The following is a 20,712-nucleotide window of genomic DNA, read 5'->3' as shown; positions in this document are numbered from 1 at the left end:
ATTATTATCTGACTGGTGGCCAATTAGGAAAAGGGGAGGTGCAACGTGACCTGGGTGTCATTATACACCAGTCATTGAAAGTGGGCATGCAGGTACAGCAGGCGGTGAAAAAGGCGAATGGTATGCTGGCACTTATAGCGAGAGGATTTGAGTACAGGAGCAGGGAGGTACTACTGCAGTTGTACAAGGCCTTGGTGAGACCACACCTGGAGTATTGTGTGCAGTTTTGGTCCCCTAATCTGAGGAAAGACATCCTTGCCATAGAGGGAGTACAGAGAAGGTTCACCAGATTGATTCCTGGGATGGCAGGACTTTCATATGAAGAAAGAATGGATGAACTGGGCTTGTACTCGTTGGAATTTAGAAGATTGAGGGGGGATCTGATTGAAACGTATAAGATCCTAAAGGGATTGGACAGGCTAGATGCAGGAGGATTGTTCCCGATGTTGGGGAAGTCCAGAACGAGGGGTCACAGTTTGAGGATAGAGGGGAAGCCTTTTAGGACCGAGATTAGGAAAAACTTCTTCACACAGAGAGTGGTGAATCTGTGGAATTCTCTGCCACAGGAAACAGTTGAGGCCAGTTCATTGGCTATATTTAAGAGGGAGTTAGATATGGCCCTTGTGGCTATGGGGGTCAGGGGGTATGGAGGGAAGGCTGGGGCAGTGTTCTGAGTTGGATGATCAGCCATGATCATAATAAATGGCGGTGCAGGCTCGAAGGGCCGAATGGCCTGCTCCTGCACCTATTTTCTATGTTTCTATGTTATAACATTAACAATTCAAAATCATCAATACTATTTTTGAACAAAGAAGAAAGATTGAAACTAGTCATAAAAACCTCATTTATAAATGCAAAGGAAGGATTTACCTACCTTGGTGTCAAACTTACCCCTGAAATTAAAACGATCGTCCCAACAACCTATGACCCATTAGTGGGCGAGGTGAAGGAGACGTTAGATCAATGGATAACAATGCTCATATCAATGATTGGCCATATAAACATGATCAAAATGAATATATTACCAAAGCTTCTATACCTTTTTCAATCACTTCCTCTCCCACTACCAAAATATTTTTTTGATAAGCTTACTAATATCTTTAGTAAATTCATTTGGAATAATAAAAAATCTAGACTGAGACTTAGGCTGTTATACCTGCCTTATGAAAGAGGAGGGCTACGGCTCCGGAACCTGAAATGGTATTATTGGTCTGCTCAGTTATGTTCTGCAATGTTTTATCTCTCAATGGACGCCCTTCCAGCCTGGGTGAATATTGAACAGGCGTCAGTACCAAACCTCCCATTAAAGATCTATACTCTGCAGACCCAAGAGATCTGAAAAGAACAACCAAGAACCCTTTCCTCAAAAATACTGTTGACATCTGGTATAAAGCACATCAGCATATTAAAGATACACCTCCCATTTCTCGCTTCTCCCCAATATGGGGCAATACATACTTCAGGGCAGGAAGAGCAGATGGTGGTTTCAGAATCTGGGCAGACAAAGGTGTGCAGAAAATAGAGGACCTTTATATGAATGGTGATCTTATTACATTTGATCAATTGTGTCAGATATACCATATTCCTAAAAAACATTTTTTTAAAATATTTGCAACTGAAACATTTCATACTATCAAAATATAAGCATTTAATATCTGAACCACCACTATCACATCTTGAAAATCTCACACTTCTAAACCCAAAGGGGAGGAGTCAGATTTCTTTATTCTATACAGCTTTGATGTCATATGATAAGGAGTCCGCCATTGACAGGCTAGAGGCATGGAGGTTGGATGTTCAAGAGGACAATAAGAAACTGAGTGGGAAATGGCATGCTCAAAAGCCCAAAAACAATCAATTAATATGAGAATGAAGCTATTACAACACAAATAGTTAATGAGAACTTATATTACCCTGGTCAAACTGAACTGTTGGTCCCCTGACATCCTGGACACTTGAGTTAAGTGTTTAGAAGAAAAAGGTACTCTGTTTCACTGGTATGGGACTGTCCAAAATTTTAAAAAAAATACTGGAAAACAGTTGTTCAGACTATATCTGAGATTGTTGGAGTAAATGTGCCTCACCAAGCAAAAATGTGTGTACCAGGTATATTTCCAAAGAACTTTACTGTTAGTTCAAAACAGTCAATTTTAATTGACTTTGGACTCCTGCAGGCCAGGAGTAAAGTGGATATACCTTTGATACATGTATGGGTGAAGGAGATGGCATTTTGTAAGGTATTGGAGAGACTGACTTCCATAACCAGAGGAAGGGCAGGAGAATTTGAAAATGTGTGGAAACCTTTATTGGAGTTTCTTGGATGTCAAGATGCACAGTCATTTTGAAATAGCTGTGTGATGTTGAGTGCTTCTGCGGTTTTTTAATGTGTCTTTATTTTATTTCTTTGTTAAATATGTGAAGTATGTGAAATGTTATTTTTTTCCTTTGATGATTGTGAAAAACATGAGGACATTTTCCACTATTTAGTTTAATTATTATTATTGTTTATTTGTATTTGTGAAATATATGTAAAATTCAATAAAAATATTGTTTTAAAAATATGAAATAAAATGGCCTACAAAGCTATCTCTGGCAATGCATTCCACAGATTCACCTCCATCAGGCTAAAGAAATTACTCATCTCTTTTCTAAAAGGGTGCCCTTGTATTCTGAACCTAGTCCTAGACTCCCCCGCTATTGGAAACATCATATCCACATCCACTCTATCTAGGCCTTTCAATACTCATAAGTTTCCATGAGATTCTTCCCTCATTCTTCTAAACGCCAGCGAGTACAAGCCCAGAGCCATCAAACATTCCTTATATGTTAAGGGTCTCGGCCAGAAATGTCGACGTTTATTCATTTCCATAGATGCTCTCTGACCTGCTGAGTTCCTCCTGCATTTTGTCTGTGTTGCTCTGGATTAGTGTCTGCAGAACCTTTTGTGTCATAGATTATCCTTTTCATTCCCAGGATCGTTCTCGTGAACCTCCCCTGACCCGCTGCAATGGCAGCACATCTCTTCTTAGATAAGGGGCCCCAAAGTGCTCGTAATACTCCAAGTGTAATCTGATCAATGCCTTATAAAGCCTCAACATTACATCCTGCCTGTTGTATTTTAGTTTATAGCAACCATATCATTCCTATAATCGAGAAATGCACACTGAACTCCAACTGATGCTTCAACGATGTTTTAAAAATGGTTCAAAATATGGTACCTCCCTATTCTTGTAATCTATGTCCTGACTAATGACAGCAGCTTCCTGTATGCCTTCTTAGCTTTCTTGTGCTGCTGCTTTCAACAATCCTTGGACTTGTACACCAAGATCTTTCTGTTACTTATTTTCCTAGGGTACGACCATTCATTGTGTATAACTTAGTTCATTGTCTTCCCAAAAAGTTCTATCTTGGATTAAATCCTATCTGCCATTTCTCTATCTGTCATTCCAACTGTACCATCAATAACCATCTGTAGACAAAGACCACTCTCCTCGCTATCTACAAACTATCATTCTTCATCATTTATGCCTTATTAATATACTTTCTACATCATGTTCATTTCATTAGTACAGCAAACAGCAAGGGTTTCACCACTGATCTTTATAATGCACCAATAAGAGTGAGGCTTAAAAATACAAAAACAATCCTGAACATTACCCACTACATCTTATCACCAAGTCAGCTTTGTATTAATTTTGTTAAGTTGTCCTGGATTCTTTCGGCTCTTACCTTTCTGACTGGACTCCCATGTGTGATCTTGTCAAACACCTTCTTGCAGTTTCCTAACTTTACTAAAGCCTCCAGTGCAGCACTTTAAATACACGCATCTTCCTCTTTCACTTATATTGTTCTATTCTTCACTACATCCCAGACCAGATTTTTTCATGGATGCCAGCACTTTCATCACTGCGAGGTCTAAATTCTAGGACTCATTTCTCAACAGTACTGTGAGATTAATTTCAACAGATGCAGTTCAGGAAGTTTGCCTTTCACCTTCTTCTCAAGAACTATTGGAGATGGGTAATAATTTTTTCCTACTGCAGTGCCACCTATTTCTAAAGTGGAGTGAATATAAGAAGTCTAAAAGTCTGTCAATACATCTACATCACACTTCCCCTTTTTTGATTAGTTTCAAGCAGTACAGGAATGCAGAGCAAATTTAATTGATGTTAACAAGTATGATTTGAAGCTGTCTGCTGATGCAGTCAATTAATTAACTGCACTGGTAGTACCGATTTCACTAAAAATAGTAATTATGAGCAGAAATTGGCATGATGCTTGCAATCACTGTGCTTGGGTTGGGTTAACTGTGCATCATGAACTGAGCACCAGTTTACAGGCCCTATCCATGTCAGCTCCCTTGTTTTTTTCTGACCTCAGCCAGAAATGTGACTCTAACCACAGAATGATTGTTGGTGTCAGATGGCTGGTTTGAATATGTCAGAAACTGCTGATCTCCTGGGATTTTCACACAAAATAGTCTCTAGAGTTTATGTAGAATGATGCAAGAAACAAAATAAGAACATTCAATGAGCAGCAGTTCTGTGGGCAAGAATGAGTTCAAAGGAGAATAGTCAGACTGGTTCAAGCTGACAGGAAGGTGACAAAAACTCAAATAACCACATATTACAACAGCTGAATGCATTGATTTGAATTGACTTTATTATTTTCCACTGCTCAAAGCTCAAGATGTACAGACAGCAGGTTACAGTGAGATTACTGTACTTGGTTTTGAATTGAATTGACTTTTATTACTTACTTCCTTAATATGCATGGAGTAAATATTTTTTACACTACGTCTCCGTCTAAATGTGCAATATGCAATTTATAATAAATATTATGTACAACAGAAGTCAATATAGCATAGAAATACAATTGTGTCAGCATGAATTAATCAGTCTGATGGTCTCGTGGAAGAAGCTGTCCCGGAGCCTGTTGGTCCTGACTTTTATGCTGTGATACCATTCCTGGATGGTAGCAGCTGGAACAGTTTGTGCTTGAGGTGACTTGGTCCCCAAAGATCCTTCGGGCCCTTTTTACACATCTGTCTTTGTAAATATCCTGAATAATGGGAAGTTCACATCAACTGATGCGTTGGGCTATCAGCACCACTCTCTGCAGAATCCTGCAATTGAGGGAAGTACAGTTACCATACCAGGCAGTGATGCAGCCAGTCAGGATGCTCTCAATTGTGCCACTGTAGAAAGTTCTTAGGATTTGGGGGCCCATACCAAACTTCTTCAACCGTCTAAAGTAGAAGAGGTGCTGTTGTACCTTTTTCACCACATAGCCGGAATGTACAGACCATGTGAAATCCTCGGTGATGTTTATGCTGAGGAACTTAAAGCTGTTCACCCTCTCAACCCCAGATCCATTGATGTCTATAGGGGTTAGCCTGACTCCATTCCTACTGTAGTCCACAACCAGCTCCTTTGTTTTTGTGACAACAAGGGAGAGGTTGTTTTCTTGACACCACTGTGTCAGGGTGATGACTTCCTCTCTGTAGGCTGTTTTATTATTATTTGAGATCAGGCCAGTCAGTGTAGTATCGTCAGCAAATTTAATTAGCAGATTGGAGCTGTGGGTGGCAGCACTGTCATGGGTATACAGAGTAAAGGAGGGGGCTTAAGACACAGGTCTGGGGGGTTCCTGTGTTGAGGGACAGAGGGGCAGAGGCGAGGGAGCCCACTCTTACCACCTGTCGGTGATCTGACAGGAAGTCCAGTATCCAGCTGCACAAGGTAGGATGAAGGCCCTGGACTCTGAGCTTCTTGTTGAGCCTGGAGGGAATTATGGTGTTGAATGCTGAACTGTAGTCCAAGAACAGCATTCTCACATAAGAATCCTTCTTCTCCAGATTTGTAAGGACGATGTGTACAGCTGTGGCTATTGCATCATCTGTCAATTGACTGTCGGTAGACGAATTTTAGGGGTTCTATTGTGGGTGGTAACATGCCACTCACCTCAAGGGTGCACATGCCAAATCCTGAGGTGAATGGACTACAGCAGCAGAAGATCACAAACATACACTGAATGGCCACTGTATATGTACAGGAGCCACCTAATAGAGTGGCCACCGAGTGTAGTTTGCACTAATCCTACACTATTCCTCTGTTTTATTTTCTCCACACAAAGTCATAGAGTTATAGAAAACTACAGCACAGAAACAGGCCGTTTGGCTTATTCAATCTATGCTGAACCATTTAAACTGCCTAGACCAATACCCTCCCATCCATGTACCCATCCAAACTTCTCTTAAACATTGAAATCAAAATCGCACCCATCACTTGTGCTGGCAGTTTGATCCACTCTCATCACCCTCTGAGTTGAAAGGTGAAATGTTTAAGGGGAACCTAAGGGAAACTTCTTTTCACCCTTAAACCATGACATCTAGTTGTAGATTCTTAAATATCTCTTGAAAACCAAGGTCCGTAAACCTGTTATCCTTACCTCTTATTCTGACAGGCACATACACACTTTGTACCCTCAGAATTTCACTTTTGCAGTCCTCCCACTCGTCAAGTACACCTGTGCCAGAAAACAGCCTGTTCCAGTCCACAGTTACCAGATACCATCAAGATTGGCCTTTCTCCAATTTAGGATCGCAACCTGAGGACCAGAATTATCCTTTTCCATAATTACCTTGAAACCACTAGTATTATGATCACTAGATACAAAGTGTTCCCCCACACAAACTTCTGTCTCCTGCCCTGTCTCATTCCCTAATAATATTTAAATATTGCACACTCTCTCTTTGGGACTTCCATATACCTATTAAGGAAATTTTTCTGAACACACTTGACAAACCGTATCCCATCCTTTACAGAACGGCAGTCCTAGTTAACATATGGAGTTAGAATCACCTACTATCACAACCTCATGTTTCATCTTCAATGCCTTCCAAATTCTACCAGTCACACACACATTGCACTATGCACTAGGGTCAATTTACAGTGAGCAATTAACCACCAATATGCAGACCTTTGGGCTGTGGGAGGAAACCAGGGAATCCAGAGGAAACACATGCAGCCACTGGGAAAGCATGCAAATTCCATAGAGAGATAAGGATCTCTGGTACTAGCTACACCATAGTGCCACTCTTCGATGCTAAACTAAAAAAAAATACAAAAGCAGTATCTTACTTAAAGGATAAATACAGTACACGATTGCACAAAGACATGAGACAGGCCAGCCCGTAATATTAAACGAACTATAGAATAGCATTTACAAAATTTTTAAGTTTTCAGGCAAAGTTGATCAGTTTCAGTTATTTGAAGATTTAATGTGTTACAGATAAGTGGAAACTAGTGAATAACCTAATACAAATTTCTGGAAGACATTTTCTAAGTTACTGCATTAAAAATAGCTTGAGGTGTAGGAAATAACATATTGATGTAGATCAAAGATTAACGCACTGGAGGAAAGTCGTATAATGTTACGGGTGGTTTGCTAAAGGGATTGAATTTATATAAATAACGTGGATGAAGACACCAAAGATGTGCTTACTACATTTATTTGTAGCATAAAGATTGTTAAGAAACTAATGAGACAAAAGGTTGCAGATGATAGAATCTGGAGCAAAAAAATACATGGCTGGAAGAATGGAGTGAATCAGCTAGCATCTGTGGAGGCAAAGTGATGGTCAATGTTTCCACATCGAGACCGTGCATCATGATTGAGAGTGTAGAGGGAAGATAGCCAGTACATAGAACTGTCAGGGATGGGTGAGACAGTAGATAGCAGGTGATAGGTGAAATTGGATAAGGAAAGGATGATGGGCAGGTGACAGCGTCGGGATGAAGGAAGTTAGGAATGGCAAACCAAGAGAAGTTAAACACACATGGGTAGGTATGTGGGTGATGGGCACAATAAGTTGTGAAGAGGACACAGGAGGATCCAAGTTAAATGTGTGATAAAGATCTGGCAATTGGAGCATAAATGGAAAATGTGAAATTGTCCATTCTGGCAGGAAAACTAAAATAAAGCGATTGCAGATTGCCAAGAAATAGGAGCTCTGAGGTGTAGAGATCTAGTGCATAACTTACAAAGGGCTGATATGCTGATATAGCAAGTAATTAGGAAAACTAACAGAATGCTGTTGTTCATGCAAATAGAATTTAATACAAAAGTAGGGAAGTTATGTTTCAGATATATTAAGCATTGGTGTGACCATATTTGGATACGATATACAGCACACTGGTTTCCTTATTTTAAGGATGTTAATGAATTGGAAAGAGTTCAAATAATGTTTACTCATCTAATATTTGGATTGGACAGGCCAGGGTTGAAGAGAAAGAAGAGACTTCTCAACATATTTAAGATTCTGAGAGATCTTGACTAGGTGGATGTGGAAAGGATTTTTACCCTTAAGCACAAAAGATTCTGCAGATGCTGGAAATCCAGAGCAACATACACAAAATACAGAGGAGGTCAGCAGTTCAGGCAGCATCTATGGAAGGAAATAAACAGTTGATGTTTCAGGCTGAGACCCTTCACTGGGATCTGGCCCTAACATTGATTGCTTATTCCCTTCCATTGATGCTCCCTGACTTGCTGAGCTCCAAGAATTTGTGCATGTTACTCAGGATATTTACCTCATGGTTACCATAATTAGGAGTCACTATTCAAGAACTAGGGCTTCCTAATAACACAGAGATTTTAATCTCTATCAGACTGGAGGAACTCTATTCTTCAAGACAACAGAAGCAAACTCTTTAAATGTCTTTAAGGAAGAGGTAGATAGAAGCCACCAACAGCCAGCTCTGGGAAATCTTCATAGCAGTTACAGAGTTCATTCTCACGTACGAATGCGAGACGTGGACACTCACCAAGACGATGCAAAAGTCTCTAGATGATTGCTATACACAAATGCTCCGGATGGCTCTTGACGTGAGTTGGCAATAGCACATGACGAACGTCGAGCTCTATGACGACCTGCCGATGCTCACCACTGAAATCGAGGCGAGAAGACTGCAACTAGCCGGGCACGGTCTACACCACGCCGAGCGACCTGCCAGCCTAGTCATCATATGGGAGCCCAGGTATGGGAGGATTAACCCTGGATGCCCGCCCAAGATTATGGTCAACACGCTCCTAGAAGACAGCGGCGCGGCTAATGTAGGTGAACTGAACACACTGATGAGGGAGAGGGAGAAGTGGAGAGTCCGCCATCGTGCCCGACGCTGGCCCCCTAGGCCTGAGTCGACATAGTAGTAGTAGATAGAATCATTAACAACTTGTTGAAAGGTTACTGTAGATAGAATAGAATGCAGAGTTGAAAGTGCAATTGCATTAGCAGGCTTGAGGGGATGAGCGGCCTGCTGCTGCTCCAAATCTATGTGCATCAATCAGTTTGCATTTTTGAAGAGAGAAAATGAGTCAATGTTTCAAACGAAAGACAAAACATATTTTCTTCACTTCATGTACTAATGTGATAAGTCAATGGCTAATCACATCCTGTTTAGGAATTATCATGAGTGTTGACACGAAGATTGTCCTAAGGTGGCATCCTGCTTACTTAGATTCCTTAGGATATAGCAAATATTGGTCAATTCTTGAGGAGGAAACAACAGAAATAGCCATATACAGTACCTGAAACTGAACCCATCCACTTTCTCCTCTATTAAAGAAAGACCCAAGTACAGTACTTTGGGCATGTTCATGCAGGGGTCTTCAAGATATCTGTCCAGACTTAATGGGACATTTACCAGGACCTGTAGATGTTAGTGTGAATAACCTATTGCAATATCCTTTCCACCAAACGATAACTTTGAGGCACAAGTAATTCTGCAGATGATAGAAATCTTGAACAACACACACAAAATGCTAGAGGAAGTCAGGTCATGAAGCATCTATGGAGGGAAATAAACAAGATTCATGAAGGGTTTCAGCCCAGAATGTTGACTTGTTTATTTCCCTCCATAGATACTGCCTGATCTGCTGAGTTACTCCCAGCATTTTGTGTGTTGCTCGATAATTATGAAGCCTGGCTTTGATTTATGTTTTTGCCCGCAGTGGTACTCATACCCTGGAGCTACTGCTGCATGTCAACTTTATCCTTTACTACCTCTCATGCAACTTATTCCTGGAGAAAGCCACCACCATTTAGAGTATCAGTACTACAGGTGTGACCTTAGTGCCCCAACATAACACAGGTCAGGCCAGTTAGGGCCCGGCTACAAATAAGTTTTCTTTGACATCATAAATACCAATACTGCCCATCTTCACATTGCTTTTTAAATTGCCTGGCAATTTGATTGTCCTAAAAGTTAAAGACCGTGTGACATTTACCCAGAACCATTCAGACAATGCTCAGAGAATCAGGTAGCCAGGTACGTCTGTGTAAGCGCAGGGGGAGATGGTGGGACTGGAGACGCGGCTGCTCAGTGCGTCGGTTCCCGTAAGCCGCCTAGAGGGAGAAACAGCTGTTGCACGTGTAAATATTGCACCCTCTCCAGACCCCGATTAAGGCGCCATCTGTCCCCAGACTTGGAGAGCAACTGACGTGTGCACGTCGTCCAGCTGAGACTCAACCCCTCCAACTCAGCGCGTCGGCGGCAGGTAATCAGAAACACATTCCCCAAGGGGCTGGGCAGTACGTGTTGCCGTTGAGGGGAACCAGCGGCGTTTCCTCCTCTCGCCCCGTGCAGGTAATCCTGTCAGCAGGCGGCGGCCCCGGCACAGGTGGCTGCGTCGCCCCTGCCAGCCCGGTGGATTGTGGGCCAGAGGAATTCCCTTCAGAGCGGCTGGGAAAGGGAGGGGGGAAAATGGCAGCGGGGGGGGCGGTGCGCGAGGAGTACGAGGGCGCGCGGGGAGGGCGGGGAGAGCCAGGGCGGGCGGGCGCGCGCGCGCGCAGCCGGAGAATCCGGCCCGCCGAACATTCGCGACCGACACGGCGTTCCACACCAGCGGCCGGGTGAGTGGCAGCGAAAGCTCCCGTCTTACCGACAAACCGGAGGCGGAGGGAGGGGGGGCGGCAGTCGCTCGTCGTCCGCCCTCGCTTCAGCCTCGGCCACGGTTGCCGGCAAATGCGTGTGTTTCCCCCTGCCAAGGAGGCTGCGCAACAGGGGAGAGATGGTGTGGGGACGAGGGGTTACATGGTCACTCACCACCCCCACCCCCGGTACCTGCGTAGTTCCCCACTCAAGAGCCCGGGCCGCCTGACCCACCGCAAAGTGAAGACAGGCCTGGCCCTCGGTAGGGAGACTTACCGCCCCCTCCCTCCAACCCGGTGACTCTGGCTGTGCCGTGGCCTTGACAGTAAAAGTTTCAGTTCCTCCCGGGTGAAGTAGGCCGGTAGGTACAGATTTTCCACACTCCCCGCCCCCAACTATCGGAATGTGTGGCGCCGAGCGGGGGGTGACAGCAGACCGATGGGCTGCAGTCCGCGCCAAGTTTCTGCAGGAGCCTTTAACTTGAAAGAGGATTCTTTCCCCGCTCTTCACTTCTTTAAACCCACCTCTCCTGTCTCTGGGATCTAGACAGGGAGCCCAGGGAAGACACCTTTTCAGAGCCCGCACGCGTAAAATAAACCTGGAGTGGGGCCGTGAACTGAGTAGTGCCAGTCCTGTCTGCCCGCATAGAAATATTGCAGGATCCCATCCCACAAATATTTACTCATCAGATTTTTCTGTAAAAGTGCGTCTCTATCCGTGATGAGTGCAACTGCGCCACGGTCACCGGTTGCGTTCACTGAGAAAGTCGCTCACTGTATGTGTAATTTCAAGACCTTTCAATGGGGAGGGATGAGTTTAAATTATTTCCAGATCTTGTCATTCAGGTAAATCGGCAAGCATGTTAACTTGTGGACACGGGAGTCAATGTTCTTAGATCTGGTGCCGATCTATTTGATAGTTTGACAAAATAGAGGAAATTTCCTTCTAATAAAGTAAATGGTTTAATGAAAGCAAGCCCAAATACCCGAGGGATTTCTTCTGAATACTAAAAACTGGTAAAGTCGGAAGATCCAGTGCTAGCGCTTGTCTCGTGTTGTTATTCTAGCCGAAGTGCGTTTTATGGAATTTGCTGGAGTTTTGGTTAGTAGTAAATTTTAAACTTTGTGAGTAGGATGTTCGACGGAAACTAGGGTAGTGCCGCTATCGTTTGACCCGTGGTGTGGGTGTGGTTAAATGTGTGTTTCCTGGCCGAGTAGCTGCTACTTACGAACCAAACAGATGCTTCAGGTTTTACTTTTCTTCGTGTTACTTTAGTAGTAATGTGATGGTTCTGAACAATTAAATTAGCTTTATTACAACGGAAACTTCAGCTGTTTTAATTACTGGTTAGTTTATAGTGACAGCTACCTTGTATTACATGGTTATTTGAGTTTGAGGAATTTTTAAAGTAAATAGATTAAACAATGATGCTGTATTATTGACTGATGTATGCTTTGAGGGTTCCAGTTATCAAAAATAAATTGAAAGTTAGTATTATGAATCTTCTGGCAATAAAAATCTAAGGTGAGTTGCTTTATGTTGAAGTACAATTGACAAAAATGGAGAAAATCAGTTTTTGAGCAAACTACCATAATCTTAAGGCAGAATGTGACTTTGACTGTGAGGCATGGAGGGAATTGTTTAATGTTATGATTGCATTTGTGACATTTTATCATTGCACCCAGGTAGGGAGCACTTAGGATTTGGTTTGAGGTCCTAATCTTCCAACACTTTTTCTTAGTCTGCACGGGCAGGAAACTGGAGGACTTGGAAGGAATGTGTGTCGTCATGGAGAATGCGCAAAGTCCACATAAACGGCCCTGGAAGTCAGCATTGAACTTGGGTCACTGGAGCACTTATTCATTCCACCGCTGAGTCACCCCATAGTGGAAGTCATCCTGATCCTGTGGGGATAGGGAGGAGAGAAATTGCATAAGAGTTAATAGTCCTGAGTAATTTGGGCCAGTAATGGATACCAGAGGAGAGAAGGGGGGCGACGATGAGGAAGGAAAGGATGCTTGAAGTACAGAAGACCCCAGGGGATGTACCTCTCGTAAACAGGATCAGCCTCTTGGAAGCTGTCGGGACAGAAGACACTGCCGGCCTGAGAGGCGGTCAGGTCTGTGAGTCGAAAATTGGCGATGAAGCAAAGCGGAGGAGACAGACGTCAAGCAGAGCCGTGGTAGTAGGGGACTAGTGAGAGGTACAGAAAGGGGTTTCTGCAGCAACAGGTGAGATTTAAGAATGGTGTGTTGCCTCCCTGGTGCCACGATCCAGGATGTCGCGGACCGATTGCAGGGAATCCTCAAGGGTGAAGGTGAACATCTGGAAGTGGTGGTGCATGTCGGCACAAATGACATGGGGAAGTAGAGGAAAGACATTCTACAGCGTGACTTTAGAGAACTCGAAAGAAGGCTGAAAAGCAGGACTTCCAGGGTGGTTATCTCCGGTTTGTTTCCAGTTACTCGTGCTGGAGAGGGCAGGAACAGGGAGATAATGGATCTGAATGTGTGGCTGAGTTGCTGGTGCAGGAAGCAAGGATTTACATTCTTGGACCACTGGGGTATGTTTTGGGGTAAGGATGAATTGTACAAAAGGGACGGGTTGCACCTTAATAGGCGGGGGACCAGCATTCTGGCAGGCAGGTTTGCCACTGCAACACGGGGGTGTTTAAACTAAATAGTGGTGGGGAGGGGATGAACTGGAAATACAAGGATGGAATTAAATGGAAAGTGAGAATAAGAAAAGTTAAGAAAGTCAACAGAATTAACGGAGCAGAAAGCTCAAGAAGGGATTGTACAGTATGGCCAAGTGAAGGTGAGGGGAGCAATGAATTAACAGTATTATATATTAATGCACGAAGCATAAGAAATAAAGTAGATGAGCTTGAGGCGTAGTTGGAAATTGGCAAATGTGACGTGGGAATAACAGAGACATGGCTTCAAGTGGACAGGGCCTGGGAAATGAATATTCAAGGCTATAAGTCCTATCGAAAGGACAGACTGATGGGCAGAGGGGGTGGGGTGGCTCTGTTGGTGAGGAATGATATGCAGTCCCTTGCGAGGGGGGACAGAATCAGGAGACGTAGAGTCAGTATGGATAGAACTGAGAAATTCTAAGAGTAGAAAGACCCTAATGGGAGTTATCTACAGACCCCCAAACAGTAGTCTGGATGTAGGGTGTAAGTTGAATCAAGGGTAAAAATTGGCATGTAGCAAAGGTAATGCTGCAGTTGTTATGGGGGATTTCAACATGCAGGTAGACTGGAAGAATCAGGTTGGTACTGGACCCCAAGAAAAGGAGTTTGTGGAGTCCCTCCGAGATGGACTCTTAGAACAGCTTGTACTGGAGCCTACCAGAGAGAATGCAATTCTAGATTTAGTGTTGTGCAATGAACCGGATTTGATCAGGGACCTTGAGGTAAAGGAGCCAAGAGGAGGTAGTGACCATAATATGATGTTTTAATCTACAAATTGAGAGGGAGAAGGGAAACTCAGAAGTGTCAGTATTACAGTTGAACAAAGGGAACTATGGTGCTATGAGGGAGGAGCTGGCCAAAGTTCAATGGATCAATACCCTAGCAGGGATGACAGTGGAACAACAATGGCAGGTACTTCTGGGAATAATGCAGAAAGTGCAGGATCAGTTCATTCCAAAGAGGAAGAAAGATCCTAAGGGGAGTAAGGGGAGGCCATGGCTAACAAGGGAAGTAAAGGACAATATAAAAATAAAAGAGAAGTATAACATAGCAAAGGTGAGTGGGAAGCCAGAGGATTGGGAAACTTTTAAAGAGCAACAGAAGATAACTAAAAAGGCAATATGCGGAGGAAAAAATGAAGTACGAAGGTAAACTAGCCAAGAATATAAAGGAGGACAGTAAAAGCTTCTTTAGGTATGTGAAAAGGGAAAAAATAGTTAAGACCAAAATTAGGCCCTTGAAGACAGAAACAGGTGAATTTATTATGGGGAACAAGGAAATGACAGACGAGTTGAACAGGTACTTTGGATCTGTCTTCACTAGGGAAGATACAACCAATCTCCCAGATATAGTAGTGGCCAAAGGACCTAGGATAATGGATGAACAGAAGGCAATTTATATTAGGTAGGAAATGGTGTTGGATAGACTGTTGAGTCTGAAGGCTAATAAGTCCCCAGGACCTGATGGTCTGCATCCCAGGGTACTTAAGGACGTGGCTTTAGAAATTGTGGACGCATTGGTAATCATTTTCCAATGTTCTATAGATTCAGGATCAGTCCCTGTGGATTGAAGGGTGGCTAATGTTGTCCCACTTTTCAAGAAAGGAGGGAGAGAGAAAACAGGGAATTATAGACCGGAGAAAGAGGAGGAGGAGGGGACCCAGGGTGAGGTGATAGACAGGTGAGAAGAGGTAAGAGGCCAGAGTGGAGAATAGAACAATATTCCCCAAAGGCAAGGGAGGGGGAGGAGAGAAAATTGATATGCTGCCTTGTTGGAGGCTATCCAGAGGGAATATAAGGTGTTGTTCCTCCACCCTGAGGATAGCCTCACCGTGACTTGTCAGAATGGGAATCAGAATTAAAATGTTTAGTAGCTGGGAAGTTCCTCTTTTGGCAGATGGAGCAATGGTGGTCGATGAAGTGGTCCCCAAATTTATGATGGGTCTCCCCAACGTAGAGAAGGCCACACCAGGAGCACCAGACGCAATAGATGACCCCAACAGATTTTCAGGTGAAGTGTTGCCTCACCTGGAAGGACTGTTTGGTGCTCTGAATTGAGGTAAAGTAGGAGGTGAATGGGCGGATGTAGTACTTTAGCTGCTTCCACGGACAAGTGCAGAGTGTTGGAGGGGGGAATAAGCATGGATAAGGCAATCATAGAGGGAGTGATCTCTGCAGAAAGTGGAGGGGGGTAAAAATTTGTTGGTAGAATCCCTTTGGAAATGGCAGTAATTTTGGAGGAGGATGTGTTGATGCGGAAGCTCAGGTGGTTCAAAAGGACAAAATGAACTATTACTATTAAGGCAGTGGAAAGATGGGGTGAGCAGAGATGTTCAGGAAATGGAGCAGATGCATGTGAGGGCAGCATCAGTGATGGAAGAGAACCCTGTTCTTAGAAGGAGGACATCTCTGTACTGGAAAAGAAAGCCACATCCTGGGAACAAGTGCGGTAGAGATAAAAGAACTAAGAAAAGAGAACAGCATTTTACTGGAGACAGGATAGGAAGAAGTATAGTCAAGATAACCATGGGAATCAGTATGTTTATAAAAGATGTTGGTTGACAGTTTGTCTCCAGAGATGGAGACAGATCAAGAAAAGGGAGATGAGAAATGGACCAAGTGAATTTAAGGGCAGGGTGAAAATTAGAGGCAATGCTGATGAAATAGACCAGCTCAGCATGGGTGCATGAAGCAGCCTCAATGCAGTTGACAATGTAGCAGAGGAAGAGTTTGAGAGGATATTCTGTTAATCTTGCCACAAACTTTATTGAGAACTTCTAGAGTCAAAATTTGGCCTTAAAATATGGTTTATCCACCAATATATGCAAGGAAGTACCTTGAGATTAAAGTTGTCTACTTGAAAATTTGTGTACATTTTTTGTGTATGCGAACTGTGATACAAATATTCTCAATGTTAGAACTGCATTGAGCTCCTTGTCCTAAATTAATCTATTAACTATAAATAGAGATGCTTAGCTCTTCAGTCTGCATTTTTTGACATCTACAATGTGCAGATTTGATTTTAATATTGTGAAATAAATAATGGAATCACAAGAGCAGACCACTTCACATTCTGCATGCATTCAACTGTAGAATTTCTGCTAGTAAATTTATGAAAGTTTTGGTTCTTGAAATGTTTGAGTTTTGTTTTCTGCAGTACCTGTTACTGTTGGAGTGAAATGTATATATGACCTGTAGTCTAACATATTTTCTTTCCTGTTTATATTTCTCATACCTTTAGCTCATAAGTTGTTTCTTCAAAGTTCAAAGTATGTGTATGTCATATACATTACTATAAACAAATCTGTGACCTTTTTTTGTGGGCTTACTCAAATCCAATAGCCATAATAGAATCAATGGAAAACCGCACCAACAAGGCAAACAATGAGTGGGCAAAAGGCTACAAACAGTGCAAATACGAAAGGAAATTTAAATAAATAAATAAAACAATAAATACTGAGAACATGAGATGCAGAGTCCTTGAAAGTGAATCCAAATACTGTGGGAATATTTCAGTGATGAGTTGAGTGAAGTTATCTCCTCTGGTTTTGGAGCTCAACAGTTGAGGAGTAATAACTCTTCCTGAACCTGGTGGTGTGAATCCTGAGGCTCCTGTACCACCTTGCTGATTGCAGTAGTGACAAGAGAGCATGACCTGGGTGGTGGGGGTCTTAAATGATGAATATTGCTCTCTTGTGACAATTTTTCACATAGATATATTCAATAATGGAGAGGACTTTTACCTGTGATGGACTGGGCTGTATCATCTACTTTTTGTCGAATTTTCTGTGGAAAGGTATTGGTGTTTCCTTACCAGGCTGTGATGTAGCCAGTCAATACAGTCTTCATGGCACATCTGATGAAGTTTATCGAAGTTTGTAGATGTCATGCCAAATCTTCAAACTCTTAAATTCTTGGCATAATAACTAGGGTGCAGTCTACTACATTGCTATACCGTTTGGTTCATTTGATAAAAATAAGTCATTGAAATTACGAGGGGTTTCAAATCTATAATGGGGGAGAAAAGCCTGTAATTTGAAACGAAATGTGCAACTTCACTTGATCTTGTACCGTCACTTCTGCTTGATAGTCTACTTGCTCCTAGTTCCAATTTTTTGTGCTTTTATTTCTTGATCCTACTACTTCCTTCCACCAATTAATTTTTTAAAATCCCTTCCTCTTCTCAAGAGAAGACCATAACACTATGCCTTTTTCTTTGCCTCACATTGGTAACAGTCCTTTAAGTTTTGAAATTCTTTCTTTTAAATTTTCCAGAAAGCCTGTTTTTGAACATGTACTTGGTCCCTTCTAGTATCTCTTTTTATTTGTGTAGTTTTGTTGATTAGATATGTGAAAAGTTTTGGGATATTCTGCTTTTATAGATGTATGTTAAAGGCATTATGTTGTACTGAGAAATTCTTAAAAAATATATTTTGTAGGGGTGTGGGGTGCTATTTACATCTTGAATTAATATGGCAAATTTCAGTGTCTTGCTCCTGTGTTTGCCATGAATTAGATCCCCATTCAATACACAATTGTTTAAGGGACTCAGAAAACTTAATGCTCAGGTGGGTAGAAGGGGTCATTGCTGGCAATTTTGCTGATGTATAAAGGCTTTTCTATGCATCTTTTAATTGTGCTTTGTTTTGTACTCCTTTTCCCAATAATCCACCTTGCATCCTTAAAAATGAGTTCATTTGGAATTTTGACTTTATGCAAAGAGGATGTTAAGCAATTTATTATTTCAGTGCTATGGTCTTTTTGATGCATTGGCAGAATAGTAGTCAATACAAAAAAGAGTCCCTATCCTTAAGATTCCTTGTGCTTTTGTCCTTCACCTTGTGTTTGTAGCCTCCTCCAACCCAATGACTTGCTGGGAACTCTGTCCCTTCTATTGTCACTTCTTTCTCTTTTCTGATTCTCGTAGTTCTTCTATTGCTCACTATGCCTTGAGCTGTTATGGCCCTTGACGTTCCCTCAAGATCCTCTGCCCTATCCTGCTTTTATGGCATTGCTTAGCATCTAATTAATTGCTTTTGCCCTGACTTATGTGTTGCAATTTACAATTACGCTGTAAAGAGATTAGGAATGCTAAAGGACCCTATAAAAATGCAGGTTGCTATAATGTCTTAGATTCTAGCAAGTATCTCTGAGTAGATATTTCATTGAGAAAGCTTCAGCATATAATAAGTTGTAATTACTAGTGTCTGCTGTGTACATACACTATTGATGCTTCTGGACACATCTTCAGTGATGTTCCTGGAAACATCGGGTGTTTTGGGTCTTTCAACATCATACAACCTCCTCCAGGTGACCCAGCCGGGGCTGATCAGACCCCAGCTTGTGTCCAGATGGCTAGCTACTTATGACTCCATGGCTCTCCTCTTTTGAGCCACAGCCATCTTGAGGCCCTCTCTGCCGCATTGGTGGTACTGTGGATGGCTCTCCTCTTCCTCTCTCCCTCGATGCCCAAAATGCTGAAGGCTCTAACTAAAGAATGGGCTACGAATCCCCTACAACCAACCTCCACTGGAAGACACCTTGCTGTCCATCCAGCCTGCTGACATTTGTTGACCAGTCCTGCGTACTTGGAGAGCTTCCTTTCAAAAGCCTCTTCCAAGCTATCTTCCCATGGGACTGTCAGCTCCAGCAGCACCACTTGCTTAGTCGACTCAGACACTAGGACAATGTTTGGTCGCAGGGTGGTGGCTGCGATATGGTTGGGGAACTTCAGCTGTCCTTCGAGGTCCACCAACAGCTGCCAGTCCCTTGCAGAGGTCAGAATGCCTGCAGATGTCGTTTTGGCAGGTATTGGCTGCTCCCCAGCTCTGACAAAGGCAATGGTCTGCTTGGAGGGTCGGGACCGCTTCGCCCACTCAACTCCTGCGCTGACTGCTTCAGCGATGGTCTTCAGAACCTGATCATGCCTCCACCTGTAGCGTCCCTCACCAAGTGCTCTTGCGCAGCCGCTGAGGATGTGCTCCAGGGTTCCTCGCTTGGAGCACAGTGAGCACGCAGATGACTCTGCCTTGCCCCATGTGTGCAGGTTTGATGGGCTTGGAAGCATATCGTACACTACCTGGATGAGAAATTGAATGCGGTGTGGTTCGGCTTTCCAAAGATCAGCCCAGGTCACTTTCCTCTCAACCACATTCTCCCATCTTGTCCAAGCTCCCTGTTGCTTCATTCCCACCACCTTGCAAGCTCTCATCTCCTCCACTACTGCTCTCACCTCCTCCTGAACTAGATGACGCCTTTACTTCCCTCTGGTGTCCATTTAGGGAGTTGGAAAGGATCCTAGCCCAGCTCGGCCTCGTGTGACCACTCCCACCAGCCTCCTGTGACACAGCCTCGCCTCTGCCTTCTGAACAGCTTCCTCTGCCCTCCACTTCCTGCCAGTACTTACTTGGATCCCTGCTCTAGCCACCTTCGGGTCACTTGAGTCCCTATACTGTAGCACTTCTCTGGCTCTTGTTACTTTGAATTCTTCCTCCAAGGATTTGAACGGCAGTTGCAGTTTGTTGTGGTGTCCATAGAGTGTGATGGTGCTCAGGCTCTTTGGCAGCCCCAGCCATCTCCTGAGGTGGTTGCTAACCCTCCTCTCTAAGTGTAATGTATTGGTAGTTGTAACTGTGCACTGCTTAATGAAGATAAACTTATTTGATTGTACAATCATTTTTTCTACACGAAGGATTGTGAATTTGAAACTCTTACTATGGAGGTTAAATTGCTATAGAAATACTTAGGAACAGTTGGACTTGATATCTGCAGAGGAGAAATAAGTGATGGAGGATGTTTCAAGAAGATAGGTTAAAAATTGATGGAAATCATGCATCTGCCTGGATGTGGGTCATTTGACTTGTTTTGTCCTTGAGACAGAACATTTTCCCAAGATGTGTCTTGAAAATGTAAAACAGTTCACAGGAATTGAATCTGCATGCCCAATAACCTTCTCTTTCTATAGTGTTGGTAGTTATACTGCAAATGTTCAGCCACAAAAGAGCAAACTCTGATGCCTGATGCATTATGGAAGGATATCAACCAGACCAGCTTGAATCTCTGAACAACTACCACCAACATT

The 20,712-nt window shown here is 43.0% G+C and overlaps 1 protein-coding gene across 4 annotated transcripts in view; it reads left to right on the top strand.

Annotated features, from left to right (window-relative positions):
* The first annotated feature begins 10,459 nt into the window (after positions 1-10,459).
* Positions 10,460-20,712, top strand: part of sgms1b (sphingomyelin synthase 1b) — a 94,766-nt gene continuing 84,513 nt past the window's right edge. Inside the window, exon 1 of one of the 4 annotated variants that reach the window (XM_072239242.1) lies at positions 10,460-10,560. The gene's annotated coding sequence lies outside the window, so the exon portion shown is untranslated. Of the gene's footprint in view, positions 10,561-10,620; positions 10,650-10,823; positions 10,916-10,995; positions 11,296-20,712 lie in introns of those variants that run through there. The other 3 variants (XM_072239244.1, XM_072239241.1, XM_072239243.1) reach the window with 3 other exon arrangements.

This window comes from Mobula birostris, chromosome 21, assembly GCF_030028105.1.
Source record: "Mobula birostris isolate sMobBir1 chromosome 21, sMobBir1.hap1, whole genome shotgun sequence".
Taxonomy (NCBI): domain Eukaryota; kingdom Metazoa; phylum Chordata; class Chondrichthyes; order Myliobatiformes; family Myliobatidae; genus Mobula; species Mobula birostris.
This window is presented reverse-complemented; position numbering and strand designations above follow the sequence as displayed.